Source organism: Talpa europaea, assembly GCF_964194135.1.
Source record: "Talpa europaea genome assembly, chromosome: 2".
NCBI classification, from domain to species: Eukaryota; Metazoa; Chordata; class Mammalia; order Eulipotyphla; family Talpidae; genus Talpa; species Talpa europaea.
This window is the reverse complement of record NC_140068.1, coordinates 28,267,616-28,291,344: the sequence shown is the minus strand read 5'-3', so window position 1 is coordinate 28,291,344 and position 23,729 is coordinate 28,267,616. Positions and strand designations below refer to the sequence as shown.

The window sequence follows — 23,729 nt, the reverse complement described above, 5'->3', positions numbered from 1 at the left end:
ACTGAACTCTAGACTGCACTATAAAAAAAATTCTAGTCTAACTAAACAGAGGTCAATATATATCAAACAAAAAAGAGAGGGTGCATCTTTGTTTTCTTCTATCCATAGTATTATTGCAGGACAACAGACTAAAGATGCAAACTCTGGAATCATCTATGATTTCTAATCCAAAAATCATCATTTACAGAAGCTATGTAACCTTCTGCAACGCACTAACCACTGTGAACTTTAGTTCAGGGAATAAAGATGCTTTGCAGTCTAAGTGCGAGGACAGAAGTTCAAAGTGTCAAATGTCTGGAGCTAAAATCCTTAACAGTAGAATCACCTACTTGTAGTCTCACTCATTAAGCTGTCAGCTCATCACCATTGCCACCAATACCACTTTTCCTATAGTCCCTATGATCTTTTAGAACTGCAAGCAACTGGTTTGAAAAAGCACAAACCTACTCTTTGATTTATAACTGTTCATAGCTATCTATTATGGTATGAGATTCAGGACATAACTCGCTTCCACTCATAAGCACTTCACACTTGTGCAGTCTTAGCACTGCCGCAATGATACATAGTACTAAATACAAAATGGTACTTGAGTATCAGCTACAGCTATTAATCTTTCTCATGCCATTGGATTGGCATATCAACAAAGACACATATCAAACAAGTATAAATATACCCAGTTATCATGTTTAAGGTAGAATATGCTTTATCGTGGCTAAGTCCATTACGTCATTTTAAGAAAAATATATCAGCATAGTGTTACACAATCCAGTGTTAACAGGGTTACATTTGAATCTCTTTCCCTGACCAACTTTTATAATTAATCAAATCTTGTGTCTCCTCCTTAGACACAGTAACTTTTATCCACAACTATGAGGCAAACTAGTTCTATTCACCCTCAATGACAGGTTCAAATCACAATAGATAAAAAACCAAAATTTCAAAACTGGGCAAATTCTGTCCAGTGGTATTCTACAGTTCAAAATTTTTCTGAAGATTTCATATGATAACTCCATTAGTAACTAAGAACTAATGATCCCACTTTCACTTCATTTTTCCCAGTTTTCATCTTTTTTTTTTGTAACCTGGAATTCTTAATTTATCTCCCTGACTTTTACAGATTGCACACTAATAAATGAATTGGTCAGTTGTTTGTGCTTGTATTTTTTTCTTTTGAATTTGCGTCTTTTTTTAAACAGGATATCCTGGATCTCAACCTAATTTATACAAACAGGAAGTTTCTATTCTTGGTTATATTCACATTTTTCTTAAGTCCACAGCTAATATGTTGTGATATCTTTCAAATTTATTACAGCAAAGCAGACCACACTGCTTTTAACTAGAACTAGTTCAAGGGCTTGGATAAGTTACTTTATGTTATTGGATCCCAGCTTCTTCTCAAATTTGTGACCTATTTCACTACTACAACAGTTTTTCTTTTTAATGATATATAATGGCACTAGTGGGTTTAAATTTTCCTTACAAGTCTGCATCAATTATGGCTTCAGATTGCCAATTTTAAAACAGTGCTTTCTAAGTGATTTACAGGCTTTCAAATAGTTACATTCTTTATAAATTAACTTTTGGTGTAAAATATGCTTAGTCTCACATTTTAATTATGTGGTATGATATTTACCATTAAGACCACTTAGCAATTTTCAGCCAGTTGCACTTTTAAGTTACAATAATTTTCTTATGAAGGAAATGAGATGGGCAAAGTATATTAATTTGTACGAATTAACAATTTGATTCTCAGAAAAAGAAAAGTCACCAAATAAGAGCTTGTCCAAACTATTTCATCATTTCAAGGAAATCCAATCCAAGTTGAGTAAAATTTTTAAGATGTGCTAATATTTTATTTCTATCAAATATTTCTGTTAAATGAGTTTCTTTCTAAACAGTCTATTGCTACATGTTCTATGTGCTAATGGATAAAATGTATTTATTGCATAATTCAGAAAAGGATTAAGCAAACACAATAAAAGATCATCTGATTCCTTCACCAATTTAGTACATATAGTGGCAATTTACATAGCAAGGAAGGTAGCTGCCCCCTCCATCATCCCAAACATAAGGAACACCATGCTTTTTTTTTTTTTTTTTTTTTTTTTTTTCCCAGCTTCTAAAAATTACTTCTACAGTCTCCCTGGCTCCCTGGATAACTAGTTAACCAACCCTGCACTTCCCTCAACATGCACATCCCTCACACTTTGTATTTCAAGGTGGTTGTATTTCGAACAGAGTTCAGTTCTACTTAGCTATGATTAGTTATCTTAAATCTGAAAAATGAAACACTGATGCCACACACAGGTAATGTACAACTAACTTTATCTCCAATAATGTGACCTTACAAAAATTCTTTAGTCTCTTGAACAACAGAATTCTCAAAAATATCACATAAGCTGAAGGAGAAAAATGTATATGCTAACAATAATAATAATAAAGTGCAACACTTCTGGAGAGATTTTGGCCCTTAATCATACATACTTTCTGTATAAATTTTAATAAACTGATATAGGGTTATTTAACTCCCCCAGAAGAATAAAACTACTCTCTCTAAAAGCACAAGAGGGGATGGGCCTCCCCGGTGGCGCAGCAGTTGAGTGCTGGGTTGCGAAGCTGCCCCCAGCCTCTGCAGTGCCGGTTCGATCCCCGGCTGCTCCCCGGCCACTGGAAGAGGGTCCCACATGGCGCGCAGACCTCTCCTGCCGCCCGCTGCTCCCCTCAGCAGTGTACTTCGGTCCTTCTGCCTGCTCTGCTCCCCGCTCTGGCTCTGGTGAATTCTCTCACCCTCCCACACTTCTGACCCAGTGCTTGTATAAATAAAAAAAATAATTCTTTTAAAAATAAAAATAAAAGCACAAGAGGGGAGAGAAGAGCACAAGGGACTATGGTTGGTGAAGGTTCGTGGGTGAATTAGTGGTGGGGATTTTACAGGGAATACACAAAGATGTAAAAGATATAAATAAAAAAAAAAACAATAAAAGCACTCTGATTCATTCATAGTTTAACCAAAAGACAGATCACAAAGAAAACCAAACAGTGAAAACGTAAAGTATTTATTAACTATAACACGTATTTCTTTAAAGTTGTAAAGAGAATTGTTCCAAAGAACCGTAATACAAAGAAAGGGGAGATCTCCCCTTGTGGCGCAGCGGTTGAGCGCTGGGCTGCGAAGCTGCCACAGCCTCTGCAGCACCATTCAATCCCCGGCCACCAGCGAGGGTCCCATATGTTGTGGTGTGCCTGCTGCTCCCCTCAGCAGTGTATTTTGGTCCATCTGCCTGTTCTGTTCCCCCTCTGGCTCTGGTGAATTCTCTTACCCTCCCGCGCTTCTGACTGTACCCAGTGCTTCAATCAATCAATCAATGGAAAATGTGGAAAAGGGAGTGAAGGTTACTGAGAATCAGATCTCCTTAGCAAAGGTGTGGATCCAGCTCACTGGATGATGAAGCTGCTGGGTAGTCCAGGTCAGAGTTGGTCCAGTTAGGTAGGCAGGAAACACCCTCATGGACACGGAGATGCAAGGATGGGATGTGTGATGTGCATGCTGGGACAACAAGGTGGTCACCATGCTAGGGTTGGGCTGCAAGCTCACTGAAGGGCTGCATGTACTGAGCACATGACCGGGCAATTGCCAGCTACATAGTACATCAAGAAAAAACTAAAACAGGGCCTCCCTGGTGGCGCCAGGGGTTAAGGTGCAGCCTATGAAGCTATCCACAGCCATTGAAGCAAGAGTTCAATCCCCAGCCATGGAGGGGACCCACATGGCAGAGCAGACCTCTCCTGACTCGCCCACTGCTCCCCTTAGCAGTGTACTTTTGTCAATCTACCTGTTCTGTTGCCCACTCTGTCTCTGGTGAATCCTCTCACTCCCCATACCTCTGGCCTGTACCCCAGTTCTTGTATGCATAAATAAATAAATCTTTTAAAAAAGAAGGGGAAGAAACTAAAATAGAAGCACAATTCAAAAAGGGCTTTAAACCTCCCCATATTTTTTTAATAAAATGTTCCACGTTAATAAAATGTCTCTTCAGCACCCCCTATTGACAAATCCAGCACAATGGAGAAATGCTGAATGGGTGGGTCCAACTCTACTATTACAGAGCGGGTAATGAAGTCTGGTTTTGTTTTTGTTATTTAAAATACTGCGTTTGTTTTTTTTTTTTTTTTAATTTTGGGGGGAAATTGTGCTTTTTGTTTTTTTTAATGAATGTCTTTATACCAACAAATTGGATAATCTAGATGAAGTGTATAAATTTTTAAAAGCATACAACCTTCTGAGACTGAACCAAGAAGGAACAGGAAGGTCTGATCAGACCAACTACAAGCAAGGAATTTGAAATTGAATCAAGTCTCTCCAAAAAACAAAAGCTCAAGATTAGTTTCATTAGCAAGTTTTACCAAATGTTCAAAGGGACCAGTATCACTGATGAACATACATGCAAAAATCCTCAACATATTCTCAGTAAACTGAATTCAATAATACATTAAAAGGATCATACATCATGACCAAGTGACATTTTTTCCAGGGACACAAAGGTGATTCAACATTCACAAATGAATTAATGTAATTCACCCCATCAACAAAAGGAAAGATAAAAATCATATGATCATGTCAGTAGATGCAGAGATAGCATCTGACAAGATTCAATATCCATGTACGATACAAACTCTTCAATGAATGTGACAGAAGAACTGTATATAACAAACTCACAGGAATATCACTCAATGGTGGGAAATTGAAAGCTTTTCCTCTTAGATCAGGTACAAAACTAGAATGTCCACTTTACCACTACTATTGGAAGACCTGGCAAGAGAAATTAGGCAAGAGAAAGAATTTGCACTATTTGCAAATTCAAACATGAAGTTTGAATTTGAATTTGGAGCTATGAGGCAATGTACTGATAACTGGCACAGCATTGAGAGCCTTATACATAGAAGAAGTGAAATAAATATTTATTAGTTTGATAGTTTAATGGCTGAATGAATGAGGAAACAAAGAGTTTAATAGAAAAACAACATATCATTGATGAGGAAGAACCAGTTCTATTGGTACATGAACTAAATTATCAGAAAACAACAAAACAACCATAAAAATAAAACAAATAACTGGAATTATGCTGCTTCCACATTGGATCATTTGATGAAAGAGTATAATGTTTGAAAGTAAACACTTAACATTTTTGTCAGGGCCACTAATGAGTATATTGAGGAAACTTCCGGTAAAGCAATTTTACACTCTTAAAAATCTTCAAGGACAGGGTCTCCCCTGGTGGCGCAGTGGCTGAGTGCTGGGCTGCGAAGCTGCCCGCAGCCTCTGCAGTGCAGGTTCGATCCCCGGTCCCCACCAAGGGTCCCACATGGCGCACAGACCTCTCCTGCCGCACCTGCTGCTCCCCTCAGCAGTGTATTCCTCATCAGTCTGCCTGTTCTGTTCCCCACTCTGGCTCTGGTGAATTCTCTCACCCCCCCCGCACTTCTGACTGTACCCAGTGCTTGTCTAAATTAATAAATCTTTAAAAAAAAAAAAAAAAAACTTCAAGGGCATCAAAGAGCTTTTGATTCTGTGAAATTTATCAATATTGACCAAATTAGAGACTCTTTGAAAACATTTATTAATTCATTTAAGATTAACAGTAATAAACCCATTATATTAACTTAACCTAAATAACATTTTATGAAAAAAAAAATCACTATATTCCCCAGAACAAATAGTATGAAAGGAACAACTGTCTAAATTTATTGCAAATCTCATTAGTGCCTGACTTAAAAAATAACTAGAACTCAATGGAATACTCCTCAGCTACTGAGAAAGATTAAAGTATATCTTTAATGACAATATGGATGGAATTTGGAGGGATTATGCTAAGTGATGTAAGTCAGAAAAGAAAAGACAATTACCAGATGGTTTCATTCTTTACATAATGTAAATAACCAAAGAAAGCAAAATGACAAAAATAATTCTGTGATAAAGGGACAGTGTGAGGGAGGGAGGAGGGAATAGAGGGTTCTGTGATAGTGTAGCAACACAGAAGCTTCAGTGGTAGGTAAACAATCATGTACACATGTCAAGGTGTGAAGTTGGATCCTGAAATTAAATGATCATGTAAATAAATGATAAATCAATAAAATTTGATAAGAATTTTAAAAGGAGCTATTTTTGAAAGAAAAAATACTAGATTCTCACTTTTACTTCAATCAGTCTGTTGTAGCATCACACCTCATGTTGCCTCAGGGAAATTCTACCACACACTCATGAGAAAATGAGAGGAAAAAAAAGGGAAAACAATGTTTTAGTGTTGGCATATCAATAGTTCTGACATCATGGACCCTCTGTGGTCCCTGGACTACATGTGAAAAAATATCATATTTTGATCTGCATAATTCCATTCACCTACTACTTTAATGAAACCATTTTATCAGTGCTTTTTATTTATATTGAGTCTACTTCACTCAGTCTCTGCTTATTCTATGAAACAACGTCTACACTGAGATATAGAATGTCTGGTGAATAAAAACTGAAACAGCCGAATTTTGTACAGCAATATAAACATAAAGGGTGTGTGTGTGAGAGAGAGAGGTAGAGACAGAGACAGAGAGAGTGAAGGGGGGTCATTGTTGGGGGATGCAGGTTTAGTCTAAGGAATTAGCCCAGGTGATTATGGAAGCTAAAGAAGTCAAGATGCAGAAGTACCAATGGTGTAGTCTGAGTTGCATCCAAAGGCTACGTAATATTCTATCCTAACATGAAAACCATTTTTTTGTGTTCTAAAGACCATTTTGAATAGCTACCAAAGCACCAACACACAGCAAAACAGTTGTTCCTTGACAATCAGTGATTTTCCTAGTAGAAGCAAAGGACATGCCAGAAACTGCCTGGGTGAAAAAACTGAAGACATTGGACAGTAAAGTAGTTTCATTTCCAGTCAGCTTAAGAAGCAATAATCAGCATATCTGGGTAGAAAGAATAGTGAAAACAGAAATCATTATTTGGGTCCCAAACCATCCAGGATGATTTGTTGTTGTTGTAAAATTAATGTTTCTAAACATTTATCTCGCTGTTAGCTTTATGCTGAAGACAATATGCCACAGACCTACTTTTCCATACTATTTTTCAGTTTCTCAGGTCCTTTTATCAAGATTCTTCCTTCTACCCCTTTTTTCTCAGTCTGATTACAAAGTAAAATAATAATATACCAAGTTACTAAAACTAAAAACCTAGGAATAAGTATGATTTTTCCTGATTTTGAAACCACTTTGATTTTAACTTTCTTCTTGTGAGGAAATTTCAAATCTCTCTAGCAATTCCTGATGTCCCATTCCCAAATGACGGCCTCATTCATCTGTTTCATTTGATCTTGACTATTTTTGTCATTCTCCCATCATCTCTCAAGAGTACAGCTAGAGAGATTTTATAACTACCACACTAGCAGCCCTACAATAATTTTCTTCAAGCAGTAAGACTAATTTTTTTCAAAACATACCATTAATCTTTCCACATACCCACATTACAATGAGAATAAAATTCAAACACCTTAGACTACTAGCATTAATAGCCTAGCACAATCTGGCCCCTGCCTTCCTCTCTCATATTTTTCTCATGCCCCTTTTTTCTCTTACTCAATGTATCTCTGAAACAGTGAACTTCCTTCTGTCTTTTGAAAATATAAGATTTTTCCTGCCTTAGTATCTTTACACTGGATTGTCTTTTGTTTGAAATGTGCTCTTCTCAGCTGCCATGAATTGGGGAATCACTTCTTGGTCTGTTAATTAAAGTTGTTCCTCCTAGGACTCTTTCTTAATATATCATTCTTTATTTTTTCCATTATAGGCCTGGTTAATCAATAATTTCCATTTTATTTTTTTATCTGACTGAAAACCTCAACAAAACTTTAGATCTAATCAATCTTGTTCATTCAAAAATCTAGAGCAAGGTTTAGAGAATTCACATGAAGCAGGATATTTTTGAAACAAAATCTGACAACAATCTGTGTTTCCTGAACTTGGCCACAGCACGTCAACAATGTTCTCTTATGTACACCATATACACTCTGTCTATATATCTCCCTAAACCTAGTGCAAAGTTTTGAAGATAAGAATCCTCGTTTTCCTCTTAGCATCTAACAGGGGGTTTTGTACCTATAAACTCTTGGTGAACTCAATTGAAGGCAAGCAAAGATGAAGAACATTAAAAATAATAACAGTATTGCTTTCAAGGATGAACAAAAAAACATTTTAAAAATCATGGAATTTGTAATGACTTTAAACAATGATTTCATTTACCAAGAAAAGCCGTTATGCTGGTAAGGCTAACAAAGGTGCCCTTACTTTTCTGCATGTTCTATTATTAGTTCTTCAAACTTTTACACTCTATTATTTCTTAAGATAATGCTTCTCCCTCAAATAAAGTTCACCCCCTACATCATACAGTTTCTTTCTAAATGACAGAATGTGGTACAAACAATAAAATGTCCTATTAGAAAAAGTAAATTCATCCCTCAAATTCCAATCCAAAAAAAAAAAAAAAAAAAAAACCACCTAAACTAGCATCTTCACAGGATTCTATTTCCACCAACTGTATTCTCCCTACAATGTCCTTTCCATTGCCTTGGCAAAATATAAAATCACTTCACTCACATTCTTCAGAAATAAAATTTCTCCTAATTCCTGAATAAGGACTTTGTATTTGTTCTAGGTAGCTGACTTACATTTGATAATAGAAAAATGGCTATATATTTAAAAGTTGTTAAGAGAATAGATCATAAAAGTTATAATCACAAAAGAAAAATGGTAAGTACATATGGTGAGTATGGTGATAGATAGTAATGAGACTTAAAATGGTTGTTTCACAATGTATACAAACATCAAAACATTATGTTGTAAACTGAAATTAATATAGCATTATATGTCAACTATATCCTTAATTTTAAAAACAGTAAAATGTCTTAATTTTAGATAACAGTGTATAGAATTTTTAGACAACACAACATTATTAAAAGAATATTAGGGAAATTTTACCATATTTCTCCTTGGGAGATTAGTTTGCTCAGGGAATTTAGTTGCTAATTGTTAAGATTGGGACTGGGCACACACTGTGCTTTAATTTAATTCCCTTTCCCTACAACATCTTAGAAGGCAAATATAGGAATCTACTTGGCCCTTAAAATTTGCAATTTTTCTCTCTGTGAACTTTGAGGATTCCAGTTTCCCACCTCCTACCTATTTAACTATCTAACTGGCAAGTACTTTAACCTTTCTCTTTCCTAATTTCCTTACCTTAAAATGCCTATATCCTGAGGTCTGCTATGATAACTAAAAGAAATTATATATATATAATATAAAATCACATACATACACGATGACCTAAAGACTACTAATTAAGTAGGTACTTAATATCCCTGTTCCTTTGTACATATTTATTACTTTATTCAATAGCAGAGAGAATATCAAGCTGGGAGATGCATTACAATGACATTTTCAAGGGCAAAAAATGACATAAAATATTAAAGAATGAAAGACTTAAAATTTTCCAATTCAGTGAGCCTTAAACCTTTCTTAACTCCTACCTTCATCACTCCACCTGACTCTTCCATCCAATGTGCCAACCTTCTTTTCTAGCTCTTCCCTTCCTATTCCTTGTTAATGCTCTGTCTTCAAAAGCTGATGTAAATATTCATATATCTAAGTTTAAGATCCCCTATTCTAAAATTTCAAAAATTTCTGAAATCTTGCAACTCTCCCGTGGCTATCTAATTTTCATAGCTTTTATATTATGTATTACTGAAGTGTTTTGAGTAGCAGCTGCTAAAATAAAAAGCAACTTGAAGTAGAAGAATCAGAAGTGTGTTATCCCAAAAGGCAAGAGAGGAATCTTTGACTTGAGCCAATATTTGCCTTTTCAAAGAAACCAACTTTTGCGAAGAACAATGAAATATAAGATAAGGTAGTACATCCTGCTGTCTATATAAACTGCCTAACAACTGAATATCATACTAATAATCCCAGCCATTGTCTGGATATACTTTAACTCACTGATGGAAGGTAAAAACTTAAGAACAGTAGAGAGGGCCTCCCCAGGTGGCACAGTGGTTGAGCGCTGGGCAACAAAGCTGCTCGCAGCCTCTGCAGCACTGGTTCGATCCCCGGCCACCAGCGAGGGTCCCACATAGCGCACAGACCTCTCCTGCCATGCCCACTGCTCCCCTCAGCAGTGTATTTCGTCCATCTGCCTGTTCTGCTCTCTGCTCTGGCTCTGGTGAATTCTCTCACCCTCCCGTGCTTCTGACTGTACCCAGTGCTTGAATGAATGAATGAATGAATGAATGAATAAATAAATAAATAAATAAATCTCTTTTTTTTTTTTTTTTAAATCAGCAGAGACTGACCTATATTTGCCTACAAATGGATATCTTCCAAGTCAAAATTTCTACTCAGTATTCACAGTATGTCTTAAGGTACCAAAAACCTTCTTTACTAAACATAAATGAAGTTTTATTTTGATTCAAAATTAATAACAAGAACTCTTGAAACAAGCAAAAGGCAAATATTGATCAATTAAAGAACTTAGGTTGAACATAATCTCTCAACTGAGTTCTCAGGTTCAGGGGAAATCAGGCTACAAGAGAAGTTCAACTGACAACCAAGTAAGTAGCTTCCTTTTTTAGACTATAAGGAAGATGAAAGTTCTTACTATAGAAGACATTTCATAAGATATGAAAGAAAGGAAGAACGTATATTCCACAGTTATTCAAATGAAAGCATATTCTTATCTATGAAATGATTAAAAAGTCAGACATGAGATTCTTACTCTGGTTCTGACTTAACTACCACAACAATCCACCATCCCATTACCATTTTACAAATGAAAATGTAGGTCCAGAAAAGATAACTGTCTTAAGATATAATAAAAATACTATTTGAGAGGACGGTTGTGGGAATTATCAAAGTAAAAACATTTTTTACCTTTAATTTAAAACATTATATAAATCAAATTTCTGCTTGCTTTATATAAGGTTTCTGTATTAGAAGGTATAAGACAAAGACAAGGAAAAGGGACTGAGAGCATAAAATGAAAAAAAAAATATGAATTGAGTATAGAGAAGTGAAAAAAAGAACCCAAGTGAAATGAGAAGAAAACAAATAATTGCCCATATATTAAAATTTAAGTTCTGGAAGACAGCAGAAAATTAGAAAGAATAGGGTGCTAAAGAAAATGCAATTGTCTTTCTTTTCTGTCTCCCCACATAGCTTATAATTCATTCAAATGTGATCAAAGATACTGAGGTCCCAAGAAACATAAAATCTAAAGAGAGGTGCATCATCCTCAAATGTTGAGATCGCTGCTCTTGATCATAAGATGATTATTTTTCAAAGATTTGAAGTAAAATTAAAAAAAAAACTGAGTCTTCTGAAATCACCTGAGTCTACATTAAAGGCAATTCTGTTGAAATTAGTGGTTCCCAATACTAAAGCAAAGAATAATACTTAATCATATCAGTTTTCTAGGATAGGCTACTCTAACTCCAATGCTAACCATTCGACTATTCGCTAAAAAAAAAAATTACCAACAAACCTTGTCAATTATGAAATGCTATAGCTGCCAATGGTGAAAAAAGGAACAGCATGCAAATATATCTGGCTCTAGGCATACAATTAATTCAAGTTCCCCTTAGTAAATACAATCACCCAAGGATATTCTTCTGACAAAACATTCCCTTTCAACATAACCAGAAAAGCTGCATGATGCAAATGACCTCCATTCCAACAGTGCTCTTTTTGCCCTGAGAGCAACCGAGGATTGTACTTTAATGTTTTCATAAATGCTAACTTAAGGCTCAATGGGTGAACACAAACATTGAGAAACTGTAGAGTTTTGGTTCCCACACTAACTTTATAAAGCATCCCTCCTGGGTGTACTGTAGAAGCTAAAATAGAAAATAATTTCAGCCAAAATAAGTAACAGTGGGAACTCCTGACCAACAACTAAATGCAGGTGTTTCTCTATATACACAACCCCCCCCGGGGGGGGGGTCTTTTTTAACAGAAGGGAAGAGAGAACTTTCAAAAATTTGACAGTCAAATGTTTCAATCTACTTTTGACATGCACTTTCAGGATCTCAGTATTTTCATGAGATTTATTGATATGTGCTAAGCATACAGAATAACATAAAAATTCTCTTTACTAAAAAAAAACAGAAGCAGTAGTATGTCACTAATTTTTTCTTCTAACTATAATATTACAAATATTTTTGAAGAACTGTTCACATTATTAAAATTAAATTAAAAAGTGGTTACTTTTAAATGGCCTTACAAGTTCTGAGAGAGCACCAATAATTGGTAGTAATTAATACACTCAGTTACACACACACACACACACACATACATATCCATTCGATGTAACATGATACTACCGGTGGAAGCTATCAACAGCATGCCTAAACATAGATAAAACTGTATATTCTACGTGATACTAAAAACCCTTAAAGTCTAGTTCACATAAACTTTGTAATGTTTATTTGCCATGAAATCACCAGCATGAACTCATAGTTACCAACTCATACTGACACAAAATGCATTTTTCCTTGTTTTACCCCTCTCCTTTTTTGTTTAGTAGGCTGAAGAAAGAAGAAGTAAAAAGATGAAGAAGACCTAGGCAAAGAAAAAGAGGTTTAACTTTAACAAAAATATTATAGTAAGACAAGGAACAGATTTAACTTATGGGAGAAGCTGCTTCCCTAAATCAGATTTACAGTTTGGTAAATCACTCTGGTTCCAGTGTAGAAATTGTATGGGTAATGGAATAGTGAGAAAAGTGAATTAAAGAAGACAGGGAATAACTGCAGTACTCCAGCAGAGGAAATTTATATTTAATTATGATAGTACGCGATGTAGATGACATGAACTCACCATTGGAAATCTTTATAAAAGGTAAAGTCAGCAAGAATTGTTGTTGCATGAAATACAGACGTGAAGAAGAGATGGGTATCCATAATGTGCTTATATTTTAGGTTCATATACCTAAGTAAACAGTGGCGCCATTAACTAAATCTGGCACACTAGACAAAGATAATTTTGGAGGAAAGATCAGAGCAAGTTCTTTATTAAAAAGATAGCAGACTCTACTGTATCACTTTTAGGGGGGAAACAACGTATTTAAAGATATTAGAAAGCCCATACAATGACCAAAATATATCCTGGACCCCTCAATGAAGATCCAGTGCTGGGCACAGACAACAGTGTTCTGAATGTGAAAAATATCTTTTGGGCCTCCCCAGTGGCACAGCGAGTTGAGTGCTGCGCTGTGAGGCTGTCCGCAGCCTTTGCAGCACCAGTTCGATTCCTGGCCGGCCAGGGAAAAAACCCACATGGCACGGCAGACCTCTCCTGTCTCGCCCCACTGCTCCCCTCAGTGGGAGCAGTCTTCGGTCCGCCTGCCTGTTCTGCATCCCACTCTCTCTGGTGTATTCTCTCACCACCTCTGAGCAGTACCCCACTTCTTGTATAAATAATCTTTAAAGATAAATTTTAAAAATTAAAAAAATATATCTTTTCTATATTTAGCTGCCCTTGAAAGTCTATGCTTCTACTCTCTATAGAAGAAAGTCCTCTGGATACCTCCTTTCTGCAAGCAAGCAATTGTTTCCTTTGTGTGGTTTAAGTAGTGGAGATTTGGTCACTGACAGACAACTAGCTTAAAGATGAATGAAAAGAAAGTGTTTGAGTTCTTTCTTGGGCTATGGGAATACATAAAGTAAGAAATTCACTAAATGTAAGAAAGATTTCAAGAAAAAGTAATAAATGTCATCTAAGGAAGGGACATTAATTTTGCAGAGCTATATCAAAGAAGATAGTGTGTAGGAATTTAGATACAGGATTCTCAATCTCAGAGGAAAGAATTTGGCTATAAACACATTTGTGAATTTATCTGCACATAAATTTACACAGGTAAATTTCAGAATACAACTGTGTTGTTTTGTTTTGTTTGCTTTTTATAAACTTGTCAGCAAAACAAATATTTTATATCATCATAATACAGTAACTTTAATTAAATTAATGCCGGACAGCATATTATTATGGGACATGGAAAGCAACACTAACAGGGAAGATGGGGAAATTCACTCTAAACCTCTAACTTACATGGTTAACACTAATAACTAAGAATGTTCTTACTCTTCCTAAAATGTTGTTTCAATAGTGATTAACAATTTGGGTGATATCCAAGATCCTATAATCGATTGTCTGCAGCTAGATGAAAACTACCTAATCTTGAATTCATAAGCACACGTAACTAGTTTGGGTATCTTGAGTATATTCACCTCTTGAACCTCACTAAACACATCTTTGAATCTGAACAGCCATCTCTTGATTTATTTCCTTTTTTTTCAAATACAAAACCAAAACTCCCTGTTGAATGTGCTGTTTATTTATCTTGATCAGCATTCAATTTAAAAGACAATGTGTTCTGGGGAAGAAAAAATTGACAAGATGCTATAACAGACATATGTAACTGGAGAGGCAAAATTGGAGCTAATTGTGATTGAAACACCATTGTGATTATCCTCTCCACAGTAGTTTTGGTCTAAATTACTTCCTAGAACACAGAAGAACACATCAATATCCCTAGACACCTGAAAGATAAAAATAAATAAATAAGGATCTCACAAACAACCTCATGGTGATAAACTAGCTGCAGCAATACTGCTGCATGAAGAAATGCACACTGGTAACAACACTGGACTTCCAGGAGGGAATGGAGGCCTAAGGAATTCCTCAGATTTTAAAATGTTTCTAGGGGAGGCAAATAGTTACACCACACATTCTCTAAATTTTCCTTTACAGGTTGAAAGGATCTCAACTTCCAAGCTGTCTAAAATATTTGGTAATAAAGTCAAAGGCCAAAATTATGAACAAAACCTGATCAAAAATAAAAGCAGATAAAAGAACATGATAATGAAAAAGAAGATGGCTCTTAAGGGATGATAGAAAGGCAGATGCAGAAACCTGAGGAACCTTATTCTGAAGACAAATGTAACAGATTTTTTCAGATGACTATGAGAATAAGATTTCTTGAGTGGCTAGAATTCTCTTCAATAACAAGTCATTTTGACAAAGTATAAATTATTGCTTAGTTCACAATCAAATCAGTAAAAATGGCTAAGACTTCACTGATCGGAACTGTCAGAGTAAATCCACATGGCTTATAATATAAACATGGCAACCAGATAGGGTTTCAAGACTTTCTCTGTTGATGACATTTCTTTCAAGCACCCATCTCCACATGCTGATTTCTTTATGGAATCCCCTCATTCTAGCAGACACAGCAACTGGGTAAGCACTATTACTTTTACCTTGAAAGCCTCCAAATGTGCAAGAAAGCATGCTCTGTTAAATCCCTGGGGGAATGAAACTATTTAAAAGTAAACCCCTGATTCAGAGTTTCTTAAACATGAGTAAAATACCAAACTTTATAAAGGAAATCTTTATCACTGACCACAGTGTTAATAAACTATACACAGATAAATATCTTAGTATTAATGTATTATCTAACAGTTCATTGATAAAAATGTAAACAATCAAAATTTAAATCAACTCTAAAGATAATAATTATATTTTGTGCAATCCAAATTCAAAGTCAAAAAGTATATCTGTTTATTTTCAAAGTCAAAAAGTATATCTGTGTATTTTATATTTCACATTTCACTTCTGGTTTTGATTCTTTTGATTGTTAACACCATGAAACATCATTTGAGACAATGTTATTATAATCTTGTTATTTTTCCTTGATCATGACTTTTAGCCACTGATTCAGGCTTTTTATGGACCATTACTTTTAATAATGCATTCCAAATGTAATAAGAAGACAAATTTAAAGCAGCTTATTAATTTTTGTGATTATTTACTACATTTACTGTTAGTAAAGTTTTTCATACTAATATGTACAAATTCGGCAAATGTACTATGTATGGTAAGTTTTGCATGTTCATGAAATGCCCTATCTGCCAAATGGTTACTAAATTCCCCCATCACTTTCCTCTATGTGAATTACTGTGAAACCTTCATTTGTACTCAACACTATGATGTAAATTGTATTGTCACTTAGCAAAGATAGAATATCAACACAAATGCAAATAAAGCCTTTGAATTATTTCTCAGTCTGCCAAATCATCTTAAAATGTGTAATTTAGGGGCCTCCCTGGTGGCACAAAGGGTTAAGTCTCATTACTATTAAGTTATTGGCAGCCACTGCCGGACAAGTTCAATCCCTGCCCAGGGAGCTGATCCACAAGGCACAGCAGAGTGGGTAACAGAAAAGGCAGACCAACGAAGTACACTGCTCAGGGGAGCAGTGGGCGGCAGGAGAGGTCTGCGCGCCATGTGGGACCCTCGCTGGGGTCCAGGGATTGAACTGGCACTGCAGAGGCTGCGGGCAGCTTCGCAGCCTAGCACTCAACTGTTGCACCACCGGCGAGGCCCAATAGTAAATTCATTTTCTTGGAAGAAAATCCACAAGTTTATTTGTTTTTCTCTCAAGACAAACATTTTTAAAAATAGGATATCCAGAAGGATTCATCCCTTAAAATAAGAACCAACACTGTATGTGATATGCCTTCCTCTTTTGCCTTTAGCTTTAGAATTTAATACTAGGAAAAGTTTTGCTTCCTTTACAAAAGAAATGAAAAAACTAAGTAACTAATTATGTGTTTACTTTCAAGTTGGTGCAAGGAAGTTTAGCATTTCATTTGAGGCTCAACTGTAATAGCAATATAGGCCTTAGTTGGCTTGAAAGTTTAGGTTTATTTGCCATGAAGTATATTTTATAGTCACATTTGCATTCTTCCATATTAGAAGGCTTTCCTCCTCATATTGTCATTTCAGTAATGATCTTAGAGTCAAGTCACCTCAAATCATGGTGCAGGAAGGAAAGGTATAAGAAAGTGCATAAATTAAATAACAAATGATTAATAAATGAAGACAACCCCCACCGATTAACCAAGACCAAGTTTCTCATGAATATGTGCCCCACTTTGCTAAAAGTCCAAAAGCCAATTCTAAGCAAAACTGTGAATGAAAAAGATTGTCAGTTGTGATTGTCTGCTAAGCTATAACTAAGAAGTAAATCTACTGTCAGGTATCTCAATATTAAAAACAATATAATAAGGCCTCCCTGGTGGCGCAGGCGGTTGAGCACAGTGCTGTGAAGCTGTCCACAGCCTCTGCAGTGCCGGTTCGATCCCCGCTGGCCTCGGAGCAACCCACATGACGAGCCAGACCTCTCCTGTTCTAGCCCCCTGTTCCCCTCAGCAGTGATTTCATCAGTCTGCCTGTTCTGTTCCCCGCTCTGTCTCTGGTGAATCCTCTCACCCTCCTGTGCAACTAGCCTGTACCCCGGTTCTTATGTAAATAAAATAAATCTTAAAAAAAAATTTAAAAATATAAAATCATATAAACAAAAAATGCCCATCATGAGGCTATGACCCTGTCCCAACACTTGTTGACTATGTGTTAGCTAGAGAATAGGGGATTATACATTACATAAAAATTTATTATAAATTTTACCTTGATCCCTACTTTTGAAACAAACATATCAAACTGTGAAAAAAATTAAAATGGTAGAGCCAAAGGAAAACTTATAAATTTAAAAGAGATTACTGAAAATCATTTTTTATTTTAAAATTCTAGCAAATATTCAAAGAAACCTTTAGTTTAGAATAAATTGTTCTTATTTCAAAAAGGATTAGCAACATAAGTATCAATCATCATTTTATGGGTAAAAATGCAAAAATATCCCTTTTATAATCAAAAGGCAAGAAAGATGTCTGCTTGAAAGGATAATGAACATGTGGTATACATGCACAATGGAATACTATTCAGTTATTTAAAAAAAAAAAAAAGATGAAATCCTAACATTTGCAAAAACATAGATGGACCTAGAGGGTATTTGCTTAGTGAAATAAGTCAGACAGAGAAAGACAACACCATGATTTCATTCATACACGGCATATAAAGAAAACAGAACCAAATAAAACTGGACTTTTGGACTATAAGACCAATGAATGGTAAGCAGAAGAAAAGAGAAAAGGAGTGAGTAAATCGGGACAACAGGGAGAATGATATGGTAACAGACAGAATTGGACATTCAGCAGTGAACCTAAGGCAATATAAAAAAATGTTGATTATCAAGGATGCAATCTAAAACTTATATAATGGTATAGTGCTATGTCATTTAAACTTTAAAAAAAAGTAAGACTCAGAAAGGGAGATGTCCATTATCTTTCTAATGAACACTATTCTAGATTTTCTGGACAGCACATTTTATAATTATCACACAAAATTTTAAAAGAATCAATAGATTCTTGTTTATTATCATAAATAAGAGTAATGTAAGATTTTCTAGAATTTTAAAGAATATAAATAAAATAAAGAAATGGGGGATGGGCACTTACATAAAAAGATTATTCATATAATTGAACACTATAATACAATAAAAGTTCTATTAAGATATACCATTAGAATAAAAAAATTAGAGAGAAATTCAGCTGTTAAGTTTTATATCCAAAAAAGCATTTCATAAATTATGTGAAGCAGTGGTATTTGTATTTTTAGCTGCCTGACAAAATATACAAGGGCAAAGTTCTTATTTCTCCCAAGTTTAGTTGAAGTAAACAGGACAGATCTTAGCTTTCTGAAGCTAAGAAACATCTGCAGTGTTATCTATTTTTCTAAGCATATAGTTATGAGAATAAATTCTGGAGTAAGATCAAACTTGTTTCAAATTCTAGCTCTCTCACATAAAAGTTAAGTGATTTTCAAAATTCACTCCCCCATTTATAAAACTGGGTGTCTTATCTGCAAAAAAAGAGATAATGCAACCTGCCTAATAAAATTTAGGGAGGAATATAAGGAATATATTTATTCTAAAAGAACACATTTATTCTAAATATCATATAAAAAAACAACAGCTTTCTGTGCTTTGGTTACTAATGTCAAAAACACTTTTTCACTTTTCTTACCCAAAAGGAAATCCAACTCCTTCACATGAACCTTCTGTTTCAAACAAGTCTACAACTGTATCCTGATCAACAGAACCAAGGTGACTTTGTTCCTATGCTCTCCTGTCTCTTCCCTCTTTTAGAAACCCTCCTAGCACCACTTGACCAGAGAAATCACACTGATCTTTCCAAAGACAACTCAAGTCATATTAGGATTCTCATCCTGAATTTGCTAACTGGAGATCTGTGTACTACAGCTTTAATGTAGAATATATGCAACCAGACATTCTAAAATTATGCTGTGATTATTCACAGTCTTGCTTATACTCTTTCCAACCATGCCTAAATTCTAAGGAGGACTTTTGTCTCTGCTCATCAACTTCTGTCATTGCACTGAACAGGATGAATGAAGGGTGGAATTTTTTAATTAATCTAGAGCACTAAACTTGCTTATATAATGAAGAGCAGAAAGCTATCCAGGGAACAAGAAAAAATTGTTCTAATTGTAAAAGAAAGGAGAGGAAAAGATAGGTTTCAAATGACACTTTTTTCAAAAATACACAAAATTGGGGCAACAATTATGAAATGTAGACCACTGAGGAGTCATATAAAGACATGTTTTCCACCCACTATGAAGTATATACACACAAACACAAATGAATCAATACATACACACACAAACACACATATCTGAAAGTCTTCAGTGAACATATGCATTTTAAAGGCTTTTTATTATTAAATATATGCTTCTCTTTGTCAACAAAGGGAATTAGGCTTTTAGGGATAGGCAAGGAAATGCATTTTTGTTCCCATTACATAAAGAACCACTTATCTCTGGCTAAGATTGACACAAAGTAAATGTCAAGGGAACAGTAGCTGTTCATCCTGTTGTCTATTTTTTAATTATTCCATGTGTGTTTGCCATCTCCTCAAGAAGACAAGTTATCTTGCTAATGACAATACCCTATACTTCAAGCCACAAAGCATCCAGCATTGTACTAAAGAAGAAGCCGGGAATCAATAAGAATCGGCTAATTGAATCACTGACATCTGAGAAAATCCCAACATCTGAGACATAAATAATTAAGTTATGATGTAAAGCTCAGCACCAGGAGATGCAAGAATGTTTTCCAATCTTATTTCTTTTCCAATGCTGTCCAGGATTCCTCTTTGGTACATAATTCAGGTCACAGAGGTAATATATGTGCTTATCACCATGCTAGAGCAATGTACGCTACTTGCATTTATATCCTTCCCACTAATGCAGCTTGTTACCATGAAGGTGTTTAATACAACCTTGCCTGTTTTACCAAATGCTCTGAGATAATGAATCTAAATCTATGTCTTATTTCCACTAGAATTATATATATAATTATACCGATATAAATTATGTATATAATTTATATAATTATATAGATATAATTATGTATAAATAAATATATAGATATAATCCTCAAAATAGAAGCACACAGTTTTAACTAAAAGGGTTAGTGGTACGTGTTTATTATTTTTAATTCTCACTCTATTTTTTAACTTACACTTCAAAAGGATACGTATCTATCTACTTCTACCTTCACAAAAAGCAGAAAAGAATCTACTTTTGCCTAAGTACATACCTGTTGTCACAAAATGTTCCAATAAATAATAAATTAAATAAATTAAATAAATAATAAAATAAATAATAAATAAAAGAGGGAATCAAGAATATTACTAAGTTTCCCCATTTTGCTCTGAATGGCAACAATTTGACAAAATTCTGTCATTTTTAGAGACCTTAGAGATAATCTTGCTATATATTTTATAGATTAAAAATCTGAAATACACTTTTATTTTTTTATAAGAGTTTTTTTTTTAATATTTATTTATTTATATAAGTACTGGGTACAGTCAGAAGCGCAGGAGGGTGAGAAAATTCACCAGAGCCAGAGCAGGGAGCAGAGCAGGCAGAAGGACCGAAGTACACTGCTGAGGGGAGCAGCGGGCGGCAGGAGAGGTCTGCGCCCCTGAAATACACTTTTAAATGGCAAATACTTTAAATATTCAAGGAAGCAAAAGAAAATAAAGGTGAAAGTTGAGAAGCAGTTTTTTTTTATTTTTGCTTGATAATGAGTCATCCCTTATAAATAAAAAAAGTGAAGATTTTATCCAATTTTCTATATATCATGTAACAAAACTTCAATTATTTCCTGATTATAATGATCTTATTAATATAGTCTGGTGTAAAGTCCCAAGACAAAACAATCCATAAATTATAGAAGTAGAAATCTTTTCCTTTTCAGCTGCCTGACAGATTAATACAGTGCAGATTGTATTTGTCTCAATAACAGAACACAGGGAAAGATAAAATACTGATAAAGCTTATAATTGTTCACAACAATATGGAGTCAGGCCAACCCACTTTAATACATGTTAAGTGTGTGATCTTGAGCACACTATTTCTCCTTTCTGAAAAAACAGTTTCTTCATCCATCAAACAGGATGATATAGCTGTCTGCGAGGACTGGCATGAAGAATATATAGAAGAGCATCAACAAACCAGTCAGCATGAAGCTTGGCACATAGCAAATCCATAACAAGTGACAACCCCATGTTTTCTATCCCTATAACAACAGGAAAGGAATGAAAAAAATATTAATTTACATGCATCAGAAGTCTGACCTTGAGTGATAATATTTTGACTCACCAGCACACCACAAATAGTATATAAGGCTCCTAACAAATGACTATTACAATGGTAGGACACTAGAAACAGTAACATACATTCATAATTTAAACTTTGATCACAGACTGTGAAAGAAATATCATTCATTCACACCAGCAAGCTTGGAGCAACAATAAAAAGAGAGGTGAGAAGATGACTCATTAAAATCATGGTGGCATTGTGTTACTGATATAGAGGGCTGATCTTGCCCCCTTTAGACAATGAGAATGATATCATCAAAGGACTCTCATAATACCTTCCTTCTTTTTTAGTCAAAATGGTACCATAAAAATGTTGCTGCCTTCAGCAATAGGACAATAGGAACTAGAGATAAATCTACAGTGAAGAAACATCAGTATATTAAACTTTTTTCATTCGAGTGCATTTTTAAGAGACTCAAAAGTCAACACTATATCAGAGTACTTGAAGGTTTTTTTTACTCAATCTGTAAAAGTCTCTGTGACTAAGTACATGAGAAGAGAGGGGACAGCAGTTACATGCAAAAGTAAAGCAATCTTACAGTTCATTTTTTTTTAATTTTTTAAAAGATTTATTTATTTATATAAGAACTGGAGTAGAGGCCAGAAGTGTGGGATGGTGAAAGGATTCACCAGAGATAGAGCAGGAAGCAGAACAGGCAAACAGACCCAAAACACTACTGAGGAGAGCAGCGGGCGAGACAAGAGAGGTCTGTGCCCGCCATGTGGGTATCTTCCTGACAGGCCGGGAATCGAGCCCACACAGAGGCTGCAGACAGCTTCACAGCACTGTGCTCAACCTGCTGCACCACTGGGGAGGCCCCTATAGTTCACATTTTTTTAAACTCAATGACTTTTGTTATCCTAATATATTATTTGGAAATACACTTTTTAAGAAATTTGAACATGTATTACATTGTATATATTTATAACACTTTAATCTCTAGATTGCAAATAAAATTATAAAGTGACACCCAGCATCAAAACACAATATTCTGTGAATTAAGTGGTTTTCATTTTTCAAAGCTTACCCTATATTATTGAAATCTTGCTTTGGCAAAAGTATAGTATTCATTGGAATTTCACTAGCACACAAAGAATATAACCAAAAAACTTTTAGTACCTGGTTATCAATATAAATCATCCACTGTGGATTTCACACAAACAAATTCTTTGATAAGAAACTGTGGGAAATCATGTTCAACCATCACTATAGCATTATTACTATAGAAATGAGTTAAGCTCTACTATTTATAAATATGTAGTTTTTATGGAAGGTACAAATGGATATTCCAATTAATAACTCAACATACATAAGAAAATGTAATATTAATTAACACCTCTGATTTTAAAAAGCTCTTCATTCAAATATTGATGAAGACTTTTGTATAAAATTTTAAATTCAATACCCACCATCTGTGAGTCAATGAAAAAAACTTCCACTTTCAAATAAAATGATTGTTAGAGATATTAAAATAATACCTTAGTTACAGCAACACAACAAAACCCTCCCCATGCCTTTAAAATGATTGCAGTTAATATCTATGTTTATTGTGTTTTATACATATGTAAATAAGCCATCAAAACTTAAAAAAAAATGAGAACAACAATCTAAATACCCCTTTGTGAACTGAACTATATAAATTTACCTTTTTAACAAGATATATGATCAACTTTTATGTTTTCCTACTTCTGGAGGAAGTTTGAAAACTTATATAAGAAGTTTGACTGGAAACACAATCCTAAGTTGAATGGAAAAGAATTACTTTTCTGTTAGTTATTAAGTATTTTTAGTTTTAATAAGTCATGTATAAAAACTTGCAAGTTCTACAACAATTTGTTTTACTTCTAAATTGGAGGTGGAATAAATCAAACTTCTTGTTGAACATTGATAAGAAAAATAATCACTAATTTGACTACCAAAGAATGTAAGTATGTAGGCACCACAGCACAGGAATGACTGTGCCTTTATTAAATAAGAAAGTAAATGAAAAACTACCTATCTAAGAATGCTAGTAATTGCTATGGACTTTAGCAAATAGAGATTTCCATACCATA

The 23,729-nt window shown here is 34.8% G+C and overlaps 1 protein-coding gene across 7 annotated transcripts in view; it reads right to left on the bottom strand.

Annotated features, from left to right (window-relative positions):
* Positions 1–23,729, bottom strand: part of PTPRK (protein tyrosine phosphatase receptor type K) — a gene marked incomplete at both ends in the record, with an annotated part of 521,692 nt that overhangs the window by 320,344 nt on the left and 177,619 nt on the right. The window lies entirely within an intron of this gene.